Source organism: Melanerpes formicivorus, unplaced genomic scaffold (genome assembly GCF_026170545.1).
Source record: "Melanerpes formicivorus ecotype bairdi unplaced genomic scaffold, bMelFor1.0.p_v2 SCAF_15, whole genome shotgun sequence".
NCBI classification, from domain to species: Eukaryota; Metazoa; Chordata; class Aves; order Piciformes; family Picidae; genus Melanerpes; species Melanerpes formicivorus.
Genome location: NW_027142367.1, coordinates 17,465,108 through 17,486,249, shown reverse-complemented (window position 1 = coordinate 17,486,249; position 21,142 = coordinate 17,465,108). Strand labels below are relative to the sequence as shown.

General features: G+C 42.7%; 1 long non-coding RNA gene across 1 annotated transcript; it reads right to left on the bottom strand.

The window, feature by feature from the left end:
- Positions 1-1,910: 1,910 nt before the first annotated feature.
- Positions 1,911-16,569, bottom strand: LOC137445765 (uncharacterized). The gene is made up of 4 exons (XR_010988485.1): positions 16,418-16,569; positions 15,540-15,624; positions 7,260-7,412; positions 1,911-1,992 (listed from the first exon to the last, which is right to left on the bottom strand). It is a non-coding gene; the product is annotated as an uncharacterized lncRNA (long non-coding RNA).
- Positions 16,570-21,142: the final 4,573 nt, after the last annotated feature.

Here is a 21,142-nt window from a genome sequence, read left to right as displayed (position 1 = left end):
GGGGCTTAAATTATGTAGCGATGATATTCCATGGCATAGAATTTGTTTGCATTGTGGGAACTTGGCAACCACCCTACAGCTCAAGTCCAAAGGGACAGTGACAATTTTGGAAAAAGCTGAGAAACAATCCAAGAAAACTAGCTACATATGTTTTGTTATCTAATTGTGGGGTGGTTTTTTAATAGTGGAAGGGAAAAAAAACTGTGGAAGCAAGCATGATTAAACAAAACCAGGCCATGAGTGACTTCAACGATAGACAAAGCAGCAGCATAGGATATTTTCACAGGAATTGAGCTGCACTGTTATCAGATTCCTGGCTGGGGTAGAGCTAACTCATGTACAGGACTGCATAAGCGAACTCACGTACAGGACTGCATAAGCTAACTCACGTACAGGACTGGTAGGACTTCAGCCTGGGGAAAAACAGCTAGTTGCTGCTCCTGGGTAAAGACAGGCCGGTATTGTGACCTGGGCAAATAGAATAGAATAGAGTAGAGTAGAGTAGAGTAGAGTAGAGTAGAGTAGAGTAGAGTAGAGTAGAGTAGAGTAGAATAGAATAGAATAGAATAGAATAGAATAGAATAGAATAGACCAGACCAGGTTGGAAGAGACCTTCAAGATCATCACGTCCAACCTATCATCCAACACCACCTAATCAACTAACCCATGCAACCAAGCACCCTGTCAAGTCTCCTCCTGAACACCTCCAGTGATGGCGATTCCACCACCTCCCCGGGCAGCCCATTCCAATGGGCAATCACTCTCTCTGTGTAAAACTTCCTCCTGACCTCCAGCCTGAACCTCCCCTGGCGCAGCCTGAGACTGTGTCCTCTTGTTCTGGTACTGGCTGCCTGGGAGAAGAGATCAACCTCTGCCTGTCTACAACCCCCCTTCAGGTAGTTGTAGAGAGCAATAAGGTCACCCCTGAGTCTCCTCTTCTCCAGGCTAAGCAGCTCCAGCTCCCTCAGCCTCTCCTCATAGGGCTGTGTTCCAAGCCCCTCACCAACTTCGTTGCCCTTCTTGGGACATGCTCCAGCAAGTCAACCTCCTTCCTAAACTGAGGAGCCCAGAACTGGACACAGGACTCGAGGTGTGGCCTAACGAGTGCAGTGTACAGGGGCAGAATGACCTCCCTGCTCCTGCTGGCCACACTGTTCTTGATGCAGGCCAGGATGCCATTGGCCCTCTTGGCCACCTGGGCACACTGCAGGCTCATGTTCAGCCTACCATCGACCAGCACCCCCAGGTCCCTCTCTGCCTGGCTGCTCTCCAGCCACTCTGACCCTAGCCTGTAGCACTGCATGAGGTTGTCTTGGCGTAGGGCTGCAGAACCTTAAAACTTGTCTGTCCCTTCTCTTCCCATGCTAGCTGCAGAAGTGTGTGCACCTGGATATGTAGTCACAATGTCTTCTTGGCCTACCTGCGTTGGAAGGAACAGTGCTGGGTAAAGCACAAGATGATGGGGACATGCACTTTCTGACTTCTCAGGTAGCATAACAGCAGCCAGAAAATGACATGAGCTCAAATGCCTCTCTCTTGGCATAAAGAAGAGATAGGGAATGATCAGTGACCCTACTTCACCTCCATGAGCAGCACAGCTAATCCCCTGCACATGTTAAAACTTGGATCTTCAAAGATGCTCTCAAGTCAACCAGGGGGCAAGCTTGCTGCCTGCACATTGGAGCTTTATGGGGCTTTCACTTCTGTATTTATCTGAACAGGCACATCACACATGAAGAACCTTGTGTTTTGCTTGTTGAAGTCCGTGTGTCTTAAACACTGGGACTGGGAAAAGAATTAAATCATGCCTTAAACAAAACCAGGAAATTCATTACACACTGACTTTGATAAAGCAAAAAAAAAAACCCAACCAACCATGCAACCAACCAAATAAAAAACCCAAACCAAACCAGACAAATAATGTATAAATACCTCCCAACATTTCCTCCAAGGCACTGAGAATGTTGTTAGCTGATGTTAATTTTCATGTTTCTGTGGGAGAAGTGAAAAAGGCATGGTGAAAGTGGTATTTCTGAGATGCCACTAATAAAAATGCAGCATAAAAGTAGCACCTTAATCCTGTGTTCCTATTGGAGAACATGCTTTTTTTGGATCAGGTTCTTTTCTGCCTCTGCACTCTGTGCACACAGCTAACAACGAATCCTCGCTCTGAAATATCGAGGCTAGCATGGCTAGCCTTTATCAAGACCAATTTGTTTCCCAAACTACACTTCATACAACCAATTTGAGCTAGGAAGGATCCACTTTTTTTTTCCTTCCTTTCACTTTTCTTTATGGGTGGATGCTACCACAGGGAAGCAGCTGTCTTGCTGGCATCCTCACGGGTCAAGAACAGACAGGATACCAAACAGGCCAGATATTGTAACATCTGCCAGGAAAATCTGACTGAGGCACCCATTCGTCTGCACTGGAAGAGGTTATGTGAAATGGAAGCCTGTCCCAGGTGATTTGTCTCCTGTCTCTTCTTCTGTGCATTTGGGAGAAGACATTTGGATAGGGCACTGCCTACCAGCAACCATCCATGTCTTGCACAGTGCTTCATCAGTTCCTATTTTTGCATGTGTTCTATCTAGAAAAGGAACAGCTTGGGTAAAGCCCAAGGAAGGTAGCTGGCAGTAATGGATGCCTCCAAAGTGCAGGTGAGATATTTTGAGTAGGAACTTACCAAGCCTACCCTGCATGCTTTGTATAACTAGTTCTGTCTGAGGGAGATGGCAGGCATTTCTCCTGTTATTGACCACCCTTACTTCTGCATTCCACCATAGTTTCCTTACATGCCACCTTTCTGAAGAACTTCTCTTCCTCTTCCCACCAGCTTCCCACTCTCCCAAGCACTCCTGCTTCACACATCCTTGATCCCCACAATTTCTATTTTGAGGATGGAAGGCTCCCTGCTCCAATTGCGTCTCCTGTCTTGAAGCTGGGGTTTTTAGGGGACAGGAGGATATCTGGGCTTCTCACAGTCTCTGATACACCCTATAGAACCAGTGCTGGGCATGGGAGATTCACCTGCCCCATGGTACTCATTCACACTTTATCCCTGGTAGAAAATCCTATTCTTACTGCAATACAAAAGCGTTTCCATATCTGCTGCTCTGTGCTTCTCTTGCTTCTCCCAAGAATGAGTATAACTGTGGGGGAGGGAGGCACAGAAAAAGCACTCCCTTCCACAGGGAGGATTTGCAGGCATTTAGGGCTTTTGTTACATAAAATTTTAAAAGTGGATTTGCAAATATTCAACACTGATGTCACATCCACAAAGGCAGGGATGCTCTGAAAGAAGAGCTCTGGGCCAAGCATTGATGAAGTCAAGAGAGAAAGGGGTGAGGAATATATATAAATCTATTAAGCATCCTTTGTTGATGTTTGTATGTAGAACACATCTATTTGTGAAGTGTAAAAACCCCAGTAAAGGAATGACCTCAGAAAGATGTCTCTAGAGAGTACACAGCTGTAAAAGTCTCCAGACAACTATTATTATTTTGTTAGACTTGTCTCTGCATTTCTTTGCAAAGTGAGCTAATAAAGCTAAGAAAACTGATGACACTGGTGCTTGGACAGCTATCAGAGGAAAAGAATAACATTAGTGTAAGGAGAGAACTGAAACAGTTCCAGGACTCCATTAACAGAATAAGAAGTGGTTTCAGAGAAGATGAGCTTCTATATTAGGAAAGCTTTACTTATTTCCTCTGAGATTCTGCCAGTCCCATGGGAGAAAGAAAAGGCAGTGGAAGGGGTAGGAAAAGAAGAAGAACAGCAAAGAGGATGATGTGGAGAATTTTTTTTTCCCACTGTTTATGCAGGGCAAGTAGGGGATCCTGTCCAAACATGACAAGAACTTTCTTTGAATAGCACAAGTCACATGGCTCTCCTATGGCCTCTCAGGGTTGGGACCAGATGGGAGACAAGAGTTTTTGTCCCTCAATTCTGCAGTTCAGTCGAATGCAGAGGGATTACACCACCCACCTACACACACCTACACCTGGAAGAAGGGATGTCAAGCTGCAAAAAGGAAAAAAAAAATCACATACATGCACTCCTCATAAGAGGGGCAGGATGGCAGAGCAGTAAGCTGGTGGAGAAGTGTCCTTTTAATGACTCAGATGTAGCAGCAGGAGCTGCTAGAAACTAAAGTGACACCAGGAATGAAGACAAGGACAGACAACATCTGTTGATGAGATGTAAACACATTTCACTTTCAACAGCACAATAGCTGAAAGAGATCAGAAGAAAATTTCTGCTCCTCCCCACTCACAACATTTGACAGCTCTCTTGGTATTTTAAATTTCAGTGTTGTTAATCTTTAGTTAGTTGGTTCTGGTTTGTGCAAGTCCTGTTCACAGCAGTGTGTAAAAGAGAACAAAATTTAGAAAGACAGACAGGCATGGTAGCAGCCTACTCCCCCCCCACCCCCCCCAGTTTTCAGGTGGTTATATTTCTAGTTCACTTTTTGAGGAAAAAAGGGAAATTATTTTCTAGTTTATATTTTTTATGTAGCAAAGAGGATGCATGGCAAGGAAAAAAGTTGTACAAAAATGCAAGAACCACAGGAGGAGAGGTGGAAACACCTGTGCAACAGAGGCACCTCTAAAGCTCTCTCCAGTGTCATTCACTACTTTCCTCTGTCTTGGTTACTCGTGCTTATCAATGTGTTCATCAGACAGATAATTTTATGACAACCTGGTTTACTGTGATTTTCTGCCTCATTTAAATAGATGTAAGTCACCAGGCATGCTGTGATGGTAGCTTTTCAATCAACATAGCAGAGCATGGGGCAATGGCAGGAAAGAAGTGAGAAGAGTTCAAAATATGGTATGAAGGGTAGCAGCTCAGCATACAAAATACACAGGCTCCTCAAACCCAGAAGAGAGAATTCATCTGTGGTCACCAGGCAGGAATAGACATCTATACAGTGTCCGAGATGAAACCATTGTTGCCTGAAATCTGTGAGGTCCTAGGCTTCAGATGAAGCATTTCCCACCTAGTTCCTACAATACCTCAACTACATGTAATGGCCCTGCTTTTCAGCTCCATGTTTCTGTCTCCCAATATAAAAAGTATTAATTAATTAGCTTTCCCACCTGCCTAGGAAAGAGAACAAACACAAATGAAGCAGGATAGGATGCTGTGGAGGGAAGCAAATACAATGATAAAAGGAGCATGGAACAGTGTGGCCAGCAGGAGCAGGGAGGTCATTCTGCCCCTGTATACTTCGCTGGTTAGGCCATACCTCGAGTACTGTGTCCAGTTCTGGGCCCCTCAGTTTAGGAAGGAGGTTGACTTGCTGGAACGAGTCCAGAGAAGGGCAACAAAGTTGGTGAGGGGTTTGGAACACAAGCCCTATGAGGAGAGGCTGAGGGAGCTGGGGTTGCTCAGCCTGGAGAAGAGGAGACCTTATCACTCTCTACAACTACCTGAAGGGAGGTTGTAGACAGGCAGAGGTTGGTCTCTTCTCCCAGGCAGCCAGTACCAGAACAAGAGGACACAGTCTCAGGCTGCACCAGGGGAGGTTCAGGTTGGATATTAGGAAGAAGTTCTATACAGAAAGAGTGATTGCCCATTGGAATGGGCTGCCCAGGGAGGTGGTGGAGTCGCCGTCATTGGAGGTGTTCAGGAGGAGACTTGACAGGGTGCTTGGTGCCATGGGTTAGCTGTTTGGGTGGGTTGGATTGGTTGATAGGTTGGACACGATGATCTTGAAGGTCTCTTCCAACCTGGTTTGGTTTATTCTAATATTCTAATATATTCTACAGGAAAGTTCTTTTTCTTTATTCCTGATAATACAGATTTCTGTCAGACAGTATCTCACCACTGGGTCACAGGATTTTGACAGTAGAATCATCAAGGGCAAAAGCAAGATAGCAGAATAATATTTCAGGAAGAACCAAACAGGTTAAGTCTTCCAGTCCATTGTTTACCATTACATAACTGAACACTACATAGACTTAGAAGAAAACAATCCACACTACATACTACACTACATACACTTAGAAAAAATAACCTAGGATTCCTCATGTTCAAGCACAACTTCTGAGCAGAGAGGTGACCTCATTTCCCTGGGCAGTTTTCTGACAGATAAGGAGCAAGGTACCTGTATGCTTCTTTTCATTAGTGTGTCTAGCAGTTTAGTATCATGTAGTGCAGTGGGTTCATTTGGAACAAAAGTGTAAGCAACATGTAGGTGACCTCTGTCCTATCATGTAAGACAGTTTAGTATGAATATACATTTTTGACCTTGTAAAACCCTGTCTATTTTAAAGCTTAGTTTTGAGGTATATGTATATACTTTGCATTGCCCTTTAGGAGTAATAACAAGTGGATTGCTCTTTTTATTGGTCTTGGAAACCTGTTCTGACACCAGGGTCCTGGACAAGGATGGTCTGAGCAGCACCTAGCATGGCCAGGAGGCAGCAACTCCTTCCATCTTGGGCCTATTTCAGAAGAGTCTTCAAAACAGTACTGTAGTGACCTACACTGGCAATCATTTCCTCCAATGGGCAGTGTTTTTCAGGTTTGTGGATATTGCTAGGACACAGGCAAACCTTGTGGGATCTCAATCATACAGTGCATGTAAAGTGAGCTAAATCATCATGCATACTTATCTCATTGCTGTCCAGCTTCCACATAAGAAATCAGCTAGGCTTAGCTTTTGTTCAAGGTGCAATACATGCACCTGTTGTGACACATGCAAAAGTCATAGAATCATTAAGGTTGGAAAAGATGTCTAAGATCATCAAGCCCAACTGTCAACCCAACACTACCATGACCACTAAACCATGTCCCACAGTGGCACATCTGCACGTTTTTTGAACACCTCCAGGGATGGTGACTCCACCACTTCCCTGGGCAGCTTGTTGCAATGCCTGGCCACTCTTTCAGTGAAGAAACTGGATGCTGTTGGCCTTTTTTGTCCACTTGGGCACATTGATGGCTCTTGTTCAGGTGGCTGGTCACCACCATCCCCAGATCCTTTTCTGCCAGACAGCTTTCCAGTCACACTGTTCCAGGACTGTAGAGTTGCACTGGGTTGTTGTTAAACATCATACAGTTAATATCGTTCCATCAGTCCAGTCTGTCCATATTCCCCTGCAAAGCCTTCCTACCCTTGAGCAGATCAACACTCCAACTCCTTACTGAAGATGCACTCAATCCCCTCATCCACATCATTGATAAAGATATTAAACAAGACTGGGCCCAAAACTGAGCCCTGAGGAACAACTGGATTTACTTCTACTCACCATAACTCTGGGCTCAGTCACCCATCCAGTTTTTAACCCAGTGAAGAGCAGATCTGCCTAAGCCATGAGCTGCCAGGCTCTCTTGCAGATTGATGTAGGAGTAGGTGTCAAAGGCTTTACTGAAGTCCATGCTGACAACAAACATGAAGCTGCCTGAAAAACATGACAAAATATCCCACTGATTTGCAATGGTAGCGTTTTTACCCTGCTTTGCACATAGATAACAGAAGAGCTGTAGGGGAGAAGAGCTGAAGTAATGGAGAGGCAAAGCAAAAGAGAAGTAGATCAACTCATGACCTGTGGTCTGAAAGATTAAAACTTACTTATATTTCAGGAACACACAATAGTCACAAGTAGAATAGAATAGAATAGAATAGAATAGAATAGAATAGAATAGAATAGAATAGAATAGAATAGAATAGAATAGAATAGAATAGAATAGAATAGAATAGAATAGACCAGACCAGGTTGGAAGAGACCTTCAAGATCATCGCGTCCAACCTATCATCCAACACCACCTAATCAACTAAATCATGCAACCAAACACCCTATCAAGTCTCCTCCTGAACACCTCCAGTGATGGTGACTCCACCACCTCCTTTAGTTACTCAAAACACAAGTAATTGTATTAAGTAGACTTTGGACTTCTTCAATGTAATTTCTAGGTCGTTTTTTCTTGACGGTTGTTTAGAATTTCACGAGAGAAAGCTTTTTTTCCCCCAAAACATGGATGGTAAAAGGAAAATGAAGATATTTGGAAATAATTCACTTAGAGTATTTAAATACTTTTTCCTCGATACAGTACTTGCAACAGGCATGTATCTCATGGAGGTGAGGTAATTACGAGCATGGTGTCATCTCCATTGAATTAAAGAGAATATATTGTGCTTAGATACTCACATGGTTGGGCTGCTGCCTAGGGTATTGGCCTCATTAGAAAACTATATATTATATAGCTGTGATTATGAAGTAATTTATACAAACCATAACTGGCTACTCTTCTACATCACAGAAGAGAAACCTCACTTGAACCAATTCTTATTTAACTTTGATGTTAGGACATTGGCTGGGCAACAAAGAAAGGATGTGTCATGTGTCACATCAGTCACAGCCATATGAATGATAAGTATGTTCCATACATCAAGGATGAAAGCACTTCAGTCTAGAAATACTAGGATTGTAGGGGAAAGTGTCAGACAGCACACACTTCATTTTATTCATTGAAAGTGTCTCTAAACAGTATCACAGTATCACTTAGGTTGGAAAGGACCTCGAGGATCATCAAGTCCAACCTATCAACACAGACCCCATGACTAGACCATGGCACCAAGTGCCACGTCCAATCTCCTCTTGAATGCCTCCAGGGATGGCAACTCCACCACCTCCCTGGGCAGCACATTCCAATGACGAATGACTCGCTCGGTAAAGAACTTCCTCCTCACCTCGAGTCTAAACCTCCCCTGGCGCAGCTTGAGACTGTGTCCCCTTGTTCTGGTGCTGGTTGCCTGGAAGAAGAGACCAACCCCCTCCCGGCTACAACCACCTTTCAGGTAGTTGTAGAGGGCAACGAGGTCACCCCTGAGCCTCCTCTTCTCCAGGCTAAACAATCCCAGCTCCCTCAGCCTCTCCTCATAGGGCTTGTGCTCAAGGCCTCTCCCCAGCCTTGTTGCCCTTCTCTGGACACGTTCAAGTGTTTCGATGTCCTTCTTAAACTGAGGGGCCCAGAACTGGACACAGGACTCAAGGTGCAGATGAGAACATCTAAATAAAAGCATTAGATATGCCAAGAGAAAAAAGCTGTATCTGTGTGTGTGTGTGTATATGTGTGTGGTTTATATACACACACATACATGCATCCATCATATTTGTAAATTTTGGAATTAATTTAAAATGCCCAAAGACATTTAAATTTCTTTTAAAAACCAAAACAATGCACAGCCTCAATCCGAGTCCAAGGCTGGTAACTGTACAACGACCCAATTTCTGTCCAAGTTGGAGCCTGGATGGTGTTGGTTTCTGCAGAGCTTTTGTACTTGCACACACACAATGTTTTATACAAACACATATTTTTCAAAAGAATCTACTTAAGCTAGTTTGACCTAAATCACTCTAAACCAAATGGTATTTTTCAAAAATCAATGCAAGAACAACTTTGTTGTGTAGGCAAGCCCTTAAGAAATGTCAAATGTGGGAAGCAGAGATTGTAGATGTATTTAACTGATAGTGTTAGCAGAGAGGTCTTCAACGCTGCTATTAGTTTAGAACAGTTAACTTGTCAGCATGTCTAACTACTGTAAGGGATAAGTCTCAAAGTTAGAGATCCTCTGATTTGCCACCAGCAAGGAAAAATCAGGCTTTATATATTTTTAAACTTGTTAAGATTCTCTTAGCCTAGTATGTAGGCATAGATAAATAAGCAGAACTGCCACATGCTTACCTTTACATCCACCAAAACACCTATGCACTTGTCACCTCAAAGAGCACAACAGCTCCATTTAAATCCACAATTACTTACTGCCAGCCTCATTATCATAGTATCACAGTATCAGTCAGGGTTGGAAGGGACCACAAGGATCATCTAGTTCCAACCCCCCTGCCATGGGCAGGGACACCCCACACTAGATCAGCCTGGCCAGAGCCTCATCCAGCCTGGGCTTAAACACCTCCAGGGACGGGGCCCCAACCACCTCCCTGGACAACCCATTCCAGGGTTTCACCACTCTCATGGGGAAGAACCTCCTCCTCACATCCAGCCTGAATCTCTCCACCTCGAGCTTCATTCCATTCCCCCTAGTCCTATCACTACCTGAGATCCTGACAAGTCCTTCCCCAGCCTTCCTGTAGGCCCCCTTCAGATAGTGGAAGGCCACAATTAGGTCACCTCGGAGCCTTCTCTTCTCCAGACTGAACAGCCCCAACTCCTTCAGTCTGGCCTCATAGGAGAGGTGGATGGGAAAGCTGGCTAACAAAATTGGTACTAACACAAATATTATGTAAATGCATCGATAAGATTAATACCACAATGCTGTCAGATGACTTGTAAATGAACATGGTGAGATTCCTCGGCCATCTTTATAAAATATGATTGATGAATGACAGACCAATGTATATATGCTTTGTTTTCCCAGCTGTGCTACAGCAAGTGCTTCTGGGGCTGTATAGCTCATGTACAATATGCTGGGGCTTTTGGGAGGCAGCTCATGGGTATCCTGGTATATGCACAGTGCATGGGCAGATGTAACTGTTAGGGAAATGTATGCATTAATAGAATTAGGATTCTTCCAGATGAATCTTCTGCATGTGAGAACTCATTGTTCTGCTCTTCCTTGCTTATTTCTCTCTAATCATCAGCAGTAACAGGGCCACTTGGAAGAAAACTTTAAAAAACCCCAAACATCAAAACCCAGAACCACAGCACTTGGACTGCCCTTTTGCTTTTTTTTCCCCACCCTTCCAGTCAGACATGATTTTAACAGATTCTATCTTGAGAAGTACTAAATCCAGAAACCAGTATTTTATGCCATCTGGAATCTTGATATCCTTGTTTTTCAAATGCATTACAAAAATATATCTAATTCTAAATGCTCACAAATCGTGCACTGCTAAAGTCCAAGATGGGGCATAATAAAAACTAACTGCACTATGTAAATAGGAATAGCTAATCTATCACAATGCACCAGGTGACACAAAATAAATATCTGAGACCTGCTTATGGACTGGAAGGAAGAAGCTGTTTTGCAGACAGAAACACAATATAAAAATGTAGAAATGCTTGTGTAGCACCTGGAAAGGTCAAGGAGCGCTGGGCAGGATGGAAGACCCTGCACAGGCAGCAAGAGTGTTTTGCAGCGGTAGTCAGGAGCAGGCACTAGTATCGAGTGGAGTGGGGAGCCAGCAGAGGCTCAAGGCAGGAGATTTTACTGCAAAATGCTGAGCAGCTTTAAATAGGAGAAGAGGTGAGAACCATGGAGACTGGAAAGAGAGCCTCAGCAAAAGTACCACAGGAGGAAACACAGGCAGATAAAGCAGACTTTTGGCCATCTTCCTTTCCACCCAGGAGAGCAGCAGGTGCAAGGGCGCCCTGCTGCTCTGCAGCCAAAGGTAGAGAGTCTGCTGCCTTGGGTGCTAGGAAAGACCCCAGTACAAAAAACACCTTCTCAAGCTTGGCACTGTGCTTAAAACCTCAGTGAATATTTATGTTTAGTGTGTGTATAGGCATGCAGATATACACACACACTTTCTTCTCTTTTCAGAATTGCAGTAAAAACAACCAAAGGCATTGCTATCTATCTTACTGCCTTCACAAAGATAGGCACTGGTGGTTCCACAACACATCCACAACAGGTCCAGAGGGAAAAGGAAAGGCAGAAGAATAAGCACAACAGATATAAATAAAACCAAAATTCAAATAAACGAAGGCATCATCTACTCTACCCTGTAATTCTTGGGTGCAATACAAAAATCAAACTTCTATTCCTAACTGAAAATATTTGCAATACAACTTCTGAAATAGAAATGAAAATGGGGAATTATTAGTGGTTATGTAATGGAGAAGAAAAAAATCATTCTGGCTGCAGTTATTTTCAGAAGGTTGACAAGAGAAGGGAATTTTCCACTGTCTGATGTCTTAGGGAGTCATTGTGGAAGTGTAGATTTGGGTGGAGACTATCTAAGGCTGGGGAAGGACTTCTCAGCATCTCAGGTAGTGATAGGACTAGGGGGAATGGAATGAAACTGGAGGTGGGGAGATTCAGGCTGGATGTGAGGAGGAGGTTCTTTACCATGAGAGTGGTGAAGCCCTGGAATGGGTTGTCCAGGGAGGTGGTCGAGGCCCCGTCCCTGGAGGTGTTTAAGCCCAGGCTGGATGAGGCTCTGGCCAGGCTGATCTAGTGTGGGGTGTCCCTGCCCATGGCAGGGGGGTTGGAACTAGATGATCCTTGTGGTCCCTTCCAACCCTGACTGATACCATGATACCATGATTTCAATCAATTACAATTGCATCCTTTTGCAGAGTTTGAATCTGCAATACTGAGTATTTTCCAAGGAATACATTAGGCACATGTAGACTGAAGGACACTGACTTCTATGCATGGGCTAATTTTGCTCCCTGTGAAGGGACTTTTTCCACTGCTTCATCTGGAAGGATAAAACTCCACCATTATAGATGCAGCAGACTTTCCAAACCTCACCAAATATTATTGTTTAAAATTAATCACTGATCCATAAATTCATCTCTGGATTGTCACATTCAATGCGCAGTATTCAGCATTCTGAGCTTAATTGTCCATACAAATCATCCTGAGGAGTGCTCTGCTTAAGGGAGTCACCATATGCCAATATAAAACCTGTGTTAGAGTGACTGGAGAATCAAGCCTACGCTATTTTACTTTACATCACTATGCATTGCTCTAATCTGAGGGAGAAATAATTGCAAACGTTTTAACTGTGAAAGAATAAGGAGTCATAAAACCTTCAATCATATTTTAATATGCAGTCACACTCCACTTTCATAAATAGGAGTTGGAATAATTATAAAGACATCATTTTTAATTGTCACTCATCATTCAGTTGACTCCTTAAGTAGAACACACATTTAATGAATGCCTTAGATTTTAGCATCAATTACCACATTAGATGTTCTCCCATATTCATTCCATCTGCTGCAAGTATATACATTACCACTGCACAGCTATACACACATACAGAACCCTGATAACAAATTTTCCTGACTCCTTATGACTCCTACTGTACAGAGTAGAATAATTTGTAAAACATAGGCATAAAAAAAATAAGTTTTGGCTTGAAATTAGAGATATTTTCTTTGAAGGAATTTTGTCAGCTTCTGGATATTAGTTTAGCTAAGATTGATATGTTGCACTCAGTGAAGATGCAGGGCAGGTTTAGGCTCAGATGGCACTACAAAAATCTCTGGATTACTCAGCACACAGGGTATAGGCCATCACTTTGTTATCTCATTGTTCCCAGTCTTTTGTTAGCTTTCTTGTGGTTTTGACAGGCAGCTTGCTTTAAAGAACATCAGCTGATTTAAATTTGACCATGTTCTTTAGTAACGACAATTTATTACATTCACTATTAAATAGTTAGATCAACATCCTTATGTCATTTGCTATAAGGCAAAGTCTTCTCAGCCATTCTTATTGTCCTTTCTCTGCTCCAGCTCAGAGTCCTTCAGCTTGGTCATCTACGGACCCTCCAGCAGCACAATGATTAAAGACCTGACCAGGTTACCCGTGTGCCATTTCTCCTAGTGTTTGTTCAGATCACAGTGCTCCTGAATATTGCTTTATGTGATTTGCCTGCTTTATTCCCATGATATATGTGATGAATTCAGTGATAATTCGTGTCAATTAGATGATTTTGATTAAAGCAAAAGCAGGAGCATGAATGGTGAAACAAGGGATCAGACACTGGGAACTGACATATGTAACTAGAGTAAGATTTTTTGTTTTAGGCTTTATTATAACCAGTTGTTTATGATTAATTTGATTTGCTTATGATTAATTTGATTTGATATAGAGTGGTGAGACCCTGGAATGGGTTGTCCAGGGAGGTGGTCGAGGCCCCGTCCCTGGGGGTGTTTAAGAGCAGGCTGGATGAGGCTCTGGGCAGCCTGATCTAGTGTAGGGTGTCCCTGGCCATGGCAGGGGGGTTGGAACTAGATGATCCTTGTGGTCCCTTCCAACCCTGAATGAAACTATGAAACTAAGATTTTAGGTTTCATTATAACCTGTTGTTTATTAATTTGATTTGGTTTATTATATGTATACAAAGGCCTTAGTGAAATGTTAGGAACTAACAGCTAATAGTTGGAATAAAAATAAGACTATGAAACAATAAGTTGGGAAAGGAGGAGAGATTGCCCATTGGAATGGGCTGCCCAGGGGAGGTGGTGGAGTCACCATCATTGGAGGTGTTCAGGAGACTTGATAGGGTGCTTGGTTGCATGGGTTAGTTGATTAGGTGGTGTTGGATGATAGGTTGGACACGATGATCTTGAAGGTCTCTTCCAACCTGGTTTATTCTATTCTATTAAGCAGATAGCCACAGAAGATGTGAACACAAGAGACAGGAAAGACACTGATTGTAGCCACTTAGCTAAACCAGATCCAAGCACAAGGACTCAGCACACAACCCACCAGCATGTGCTGACCAGGAGATTACATCACTGAAAAAACCACCAGAAGGATGACCTAATTTAAATAAACCCACCTTTACATGCATATATGAGTAGAATATTTAAAGGGGAATTAGATTGTGTTTAGTGTGCTTGTTGGTGGAGCGCAGACTCCTACACACACAGCACTGTTTGCTTGCCTCTTATTGCCTTAAAATTGCTCTTTTCAACTTTAATTGCCTTTGTCATTAATAACAATATATGGGAGTAAACCCTTGGCAGTAGGAGCAGGCACTGTTAAATAGTGCCTTACCCTGTGAGGAGCCTGACACAGAGTCAAAGCTAAGGCAGGCCGCAATCCGTTACCCAGCATGTGTGCACCATGCACCAGACCCATAGGCAATGGTCATTACACTGCTGCGGCTCTCTTTGTGGCAGCTCAAATGGAGAGAAAAAAACAAGGCAAAGGAAGGGGGATACACAGGCAACCCTAGTCAGGTCTGGTCCAAGGGGAAGAAAGAAATGTCTCAGGTGGAGGTGGATGTTCTGAACATGCTGATATCACTCTAAACTTGCTCCCTGAGGAGCAATTCAATATGGGATGCTGACCACTGACCTCTCTTGCGCTGGGACCCTACTTTACAAAATGCCCAGGATTTACCAGCTAGTCTGTGTGGGGCAGGTGTGGCAGAACCTGCTGGCCTTTCACTTGCAATTCCGCTTTCTCTCACCATGTGGAGAGAACCATGATGACTTCTGAGAATTGCCAGCACAGAGCAGGGCGTAAAGGGCATTCAGCTCCTCAGGAATTCACTTGAAGCTAGGCTGCCAGACTGCTCACAAGAATTTTCTGGGCCTGTTACTTCTGCTCTGACTTTTTGAAGTATCCATAGACTTTAGGTGCCTCAGTCACTATGTCCTGGAACACTTCTGCAGGGAACAGGTAATGTGAGTCTTTACTCCAATGATTACAGCGTGTCAGGAGGGAAAGGAATGCGACCCCAAACAGCTTCCCCAAGGTGCCAGAGACACACTGGCAATTACCTCCCTAAAACACACCAAGCAATTTATTGTAATTAGATTCTCCTCTCAAATGCAGTTATTTTCTCTAGCAGAGAGTCCTGACGTGAAAATCCCACACTTACCCATGGTCGTCTGTTGGAAGTGGCATCCCCAAACTGATAACCTCTACTATGACTTCTTCAGCATCTGCCCGTTGGGTGGAATGACCTGAAAAATCACGAAGAGCAATGTGTCCCAGGATCCCAGTCAATGCTGGCACTCCTAATTGTCAGACAGCAGAATGAGCTGTTGCATTATCCATGCCAGGGACTACCTGGATGAGGCTCTGGCCAGCCTGATCTAGTGTGGGGTGTCCCTGCCCATGGCAGGGGGGTTGGAACTAGATGATCCTTGTGGTCCCTTCCAACCCTGAATGATCCTATAATACTATGATCTCAGTCTTTTAAAGTCACCCTAAATAACTTAGTAGTATGAATTAAGCATTTACTCAGGCACCTGGCAATTTGCTACACTGAGACAGGCTGCACGTGTTGCAGAGATATTGTCCACTTAAAACAGGGATGTAACTTGCTTCATCATTTGTGTAGTTTTAAAATTGTAGGACAGAGTTGGACACTCGTTTAAGAGGTGTCCAAAGATGCTGGAAATAGTAAAAATAAAGAGCTATCAGGATGATGCTTTATAATAATAATGCGTTTAGAAATTGTTTTTAGAGTTAAAACAATATTACAGGCTGAGCTGGTTTGAGCTTTTACTGGAGTTTAAAAGCTCAGATGATAACAGATTGAGATTCCTCCCTCCTTCCCTTTTCTGAGTAAGGAAAGGGTGGGGGAAGAAAAAGAAAAGGGGTAGTGGAAAAGGCAGGTAAATTTACAAGAGAAATAGTCAGGAATCGGTTTGGAAGTAGAAGAGATAAATTTTTTAGCAAAATATATATATGGCAGTAACAGCAAGGGTTCAAAAAGGTAAGGGATAAGGATAAATAAGAAAACATACAAACCCAAGCCTGGAAGGCCTTGTATTCCCTGGATGTAGTTGGATTCAGTCCTCTAGAGAGCGTGGATACAGCTTGGAAACCAGGCCCCAACCACGTCGCCAGGGCAGGCAGCAGCGAACCTCCCTCCACACAGCGAGACCAGCAGGCGCGGATGTCCCTCCCTTTTATAGGCTTGCTGGACGGAGACGGGGGAGTGGAATAGACCACCTTTGACCCAGGGGACCCCTCCTCCTGGAAGGGGGAAAACCAAGTCTCTCTCTACCCACCTGGATCAAGTTTCCTTTGTCCACCCTGGGGGCTGGGTTCTTTCAGCCCCCATCCAGGATGGGTGTAACTCAGCATACAGGCTTGACATGGTAGTCCTACAAATGAATGTACTGTGTAAAATAAGTGTTTTATTAGAATGCTGAAAATGGTCGTGAACCATGGGTGTAAGTAACATACTGATTGTAATAATTGATTAAGTGCTAACTGAAGTAGTTAAATAAACCTTTATAAATAACAAGTTCAGCCTTTGTAACGATTGTTAACTGAGCTAATTAAATAAACCTTTATAAATAACAAGTTCAGCCTTATTTGAAAACACAGTTTACTGTGAAAGAGTTTTAAGATGAACAACTAAGAAAATTAATGTCTCTTAAGGATTTCCAAAGGACCAGTCCTCCTGATTATTAAGTGTCACCATTTTATGTTGACTTGTTCGAGTGCCAAACCCCATTCGTCCCAGTTCAAGATACTGCCCCCCAACCCTCTGTATATCTAATAGGCACAAACCTCAGAATTTGAGGAAATTTAAGCATATTTCACATCAAACTGAAGCAAGTCCTTTGAAATAACCTGCTTCCATTGTGTTTAGCATTTTCTGTTAAGCTTCCTGACCCCAAACCACAAGAATTTGCAACAGAGCTCAGATGCAGAGGTGTCAGTTCTGGTGACCCAGCACTTAGCAGCTGAAATGTTTTTGTTTTGTTGTTTCTATATAATTAGTTCTTTCAGTTACTGATTGAACGAGAGTCTTATGTTCTTAATGCATATAAATAACAAACATGAAGCTATTGTGAGAAATGGGGCACAGAGATGCAGTAAGTATCCACTGAGTATTGTGCTGAATTACTGACTGCTTTTGGATAGGGGGGAGGAGCTGCTGGAGGAGGGGAAGAGATGCTCCTTAGGGCTGATGCTCCATTTTTGTACACAGCAACCTGTCACATCCACTGAAAGTTCTGTATTGGGACAGATTGGCATTCAATGTGTCTTCATTTGTATTTCTAACATGATAAAACCAGAACAAAACTCCTGAACAGACAGGCTGAAGTACAAGTACAGCCAAAGGTGCTGGTTCCCTATTACCCTCATGTGAGTTTGGAAGATAACTTATTCTGATGATCACTTTTCGCTTTCCCACATCTGTCATTGCTTTTTCCTCCCAAATTATGCCTGCATTGTGATCAAACCCTCTGTTTTCATCTCCTTCTTCTAGTGATTACTGTAATGGGATGAGCAGAAATGGCATAGGAACAAAAGACAGAGTCAGAAAGCAGGAGATGGTATCCAAAACCCAGGAGTTGGGCATTTCTCTGCTGTGTCTGAGACTAATTATTCTTTCTGTCCACTATGTTTATTGCCATGGTGTTTAGGAATTTCAGCCCTGGGTTCCCATAATGAGCTATTTCTGTGAAGTGCTGTATAAAGGCAGAACAAAGAGATGGTGCTTCCTTTAAGATTTTACCATGGACAATAGCAGATGGTGATGAGCAGATAGAGGGGGAGTACAGGAAAACAACAAGACAACTGTGAAACTAATTAGGATTGTAAAATTCTGGACAAGCCTGGCCACAATAGAAATATCAGTGGTTTTGGGGGATACGTTATTTCATCTTCACAATCAGTGAAACATCCATCAGAATAAATCTGCAGGCAATGTGTTTGTTTCTGAGAAGGTGAAATCTAGCAGAAACTTGGTACCTCATACATGTATGTATGCTAACAAAATATAGAATCTCTGTATAACATCAACACTTTTTTCCCTCCTTTTGTTGACCTTGATTATCACAGACAAACCAACATACAACTGTTTTATTCTATACTTAAGGACCGTTAACTGTCCTTTTCATGTGTTCAGATGTCCTGCAAGGACCAAATGAATGCTCTGACTTTCGCTTTTTTCCTTTGTGGCAGTTGTGCTTATTTGTAGGGATGCTGCTCATACATGATACCAATTGTTGCCATTCATAGGAGGATAGTTACCTCTGAAAATTGGCAGTGTCCCTATGTTAATGAAGCTTACTTAACAAAACAAAACAAAACAGAATGACACTGCTGTCTTTCAGTTTAGAAATCACAAACTCTGCTTCTCCTTCCAGCATAATTTTCTTTCTCCCAGAGATAGCCACATGCTGTCATTGTCTTCATGTTAGTCATGTCTCAGAGATGGCTAAAGTAATCTGAGAATTTATTAATTGCTTTTATATCTTTGGCTGCTTGTGCTGCAGATTCCTCCTTGTTTCTCCTGCATTCTGTCTTCTGCTTGTACTATTCATCACTTGTGCTCCTTGCTGTTATCTTTGGCATAGCCATTCATTAGAAATATCCCTTTGCATTCCTAACTTGCTTCAAGTTATTAGTCTGTATGAAGCAATGTGGCACTTCTCTCTGATTTATCTCAGTAGGTCTTGGAACCATGCTAATCGGCAAGTTATGACTGTCTGTGTATCAGGCGAAGGAATGTGTGGGTAGCATTTGTCTCCACAAGAAGCAAATCCAAGAGCCAGCCATGAGGATATTATTAATGTTGTGTCTTAGGTTAAAATATTAGCACGCCTCTTCAGTGCCCTGAAAAATGTGCATGAAGATGTTACCTAATGTTCTAGGTTTCAACAACAAAACCCCCAAATTCCATCTTGATTCTAACGTACCCTAGGCAGTCACTGACACGCCAAAACAGACATGAAATAAAGTGTGTTTCTAATGTCAAATATTCACGGAGCACATCATGAGAAGTGTGTTTCCTTCCCCTTGAGCTGGTGTCCCAAATATAGTGAGCAGAAATCTGAACAACGCAGATGCTGAAACAGAAGCAAAAACCTGCTTAGGGAAAGCCACTTTCTCCACAAGAAGAGGGAGGCAATAACCTTCCTGCACATGTAGCTTAGGGTTTACATCTTTGTAGCCCTTTGCAAAGCCAGAGCACACCAGTTAACTTTTCCAAACTGTATTTATTTGTTTATTTCTAAATATCAGGTAACCTCCTGTAGCTCAAAATTAATCAGAAAAAAAAAGTGAAACATCATCAATGTATGTTACAAGTACTGCCAGATACATCCATATTCACATAGTATAATACATGGAGAATAGCTTGTTGTATGGATTTCAGTAAATGCTGAAATACATTTAATTAAGCTATCTATATAGCACATGCAAATGTTTTTATTTGTGTATGTCTATGTCTGTAAAGTATTACTCATAGGATGGGAGGGGATTTATTTCAACCAACATTGGCCACCCAAGGTTAGGTGCCAGATACAAAATTATTGTCCAAATTGCCACTGTAGTCAATGAGGATGTTAGCATGGGAAGACCTCCCCTACAGGGACTAGATTGCTTGCTTTTAGACACTTTGGTTCACATGAAACTAGTACCATATAATGCATACAAACAAAATGTATAAAATTAACTACTCCAGAGGAATTAATATATCTTCTCATGTGGTGCCCAAACATTTTTATGCAGGACCAGATCTTTTCAGATGAGCTGCAGGGATCAGTAACGCACTGGGAACATCCTCACCAAAGTTAGTGAAACTTTGGAGTGGAGTTAGATACTGCCTGGCATTTGATCCACAGCATTCACACAGAGCAAGGCTCCATGCTGAAGTTTTGCATACATGCTGTACCCAACATAATATATATTGAGATCCTGACATTCTCCAGTTCTTTTGAATAGCTTTGCACACAAGTTATTAGTCAGTCTGAGATGGTCTGGCAGAATTCTCTTCACATGTCATTTTTACAATAAAAGCAGAAACAGCTCTCTTAAGTAAAGGGACATCTGGGAAATGGTTCACATCATGATTTATCATTGCTGTAAAAAAGGAAGATGCTCAGGTTAGTTGATCCAGAGGCCTTTCTTTGGGCCTGAATATCATCTCTTCTGAGGAGTGAATCAGACAGCTGCTCGTGCATCCTCAATTTTGCTGCCTTTAATTTCTATCAAAAAGGATCAAATTAGACAGTGGTTCAAAGCTGCAATAGGGGAGGTTCAGACTGGACATTCTATTATATTTCCTACCCTATTCTATTTGAGAGGGATGCCACTCATCCTGATGTTTTCTCCAGCACTCTCAGTTTGAAAATGAATGACTCAGTGTGAGCTAACTTTATGTTAGCCTGTTCTGTCTGAAAATGTGCCTCCTGCTTTTGCCTTGGTTGGCTTCAGCAGGAGCAAAATAGATGCCTTATAATGAATGAGAATATACCAATGGCTTTTCTTTCACCCACTTGTAGAAATGTATTATTTTGCATTTGAAGGAGAGTTGAACAAAACCTCTCTGCAACAGATTTTGCAGGAAACTATTAGGAATATCATCTTGCAGTATCTTTTAAATTACCTTCAGACACACCAGGAGGGGTAGTAAATACAGCCCTGTGTGCCATTGCCTACCTTTCACATGCATATTTTTCATGCCACTAGTCAGTAACAAATTCTTGGTACACAGTAGTGAGTATTGCT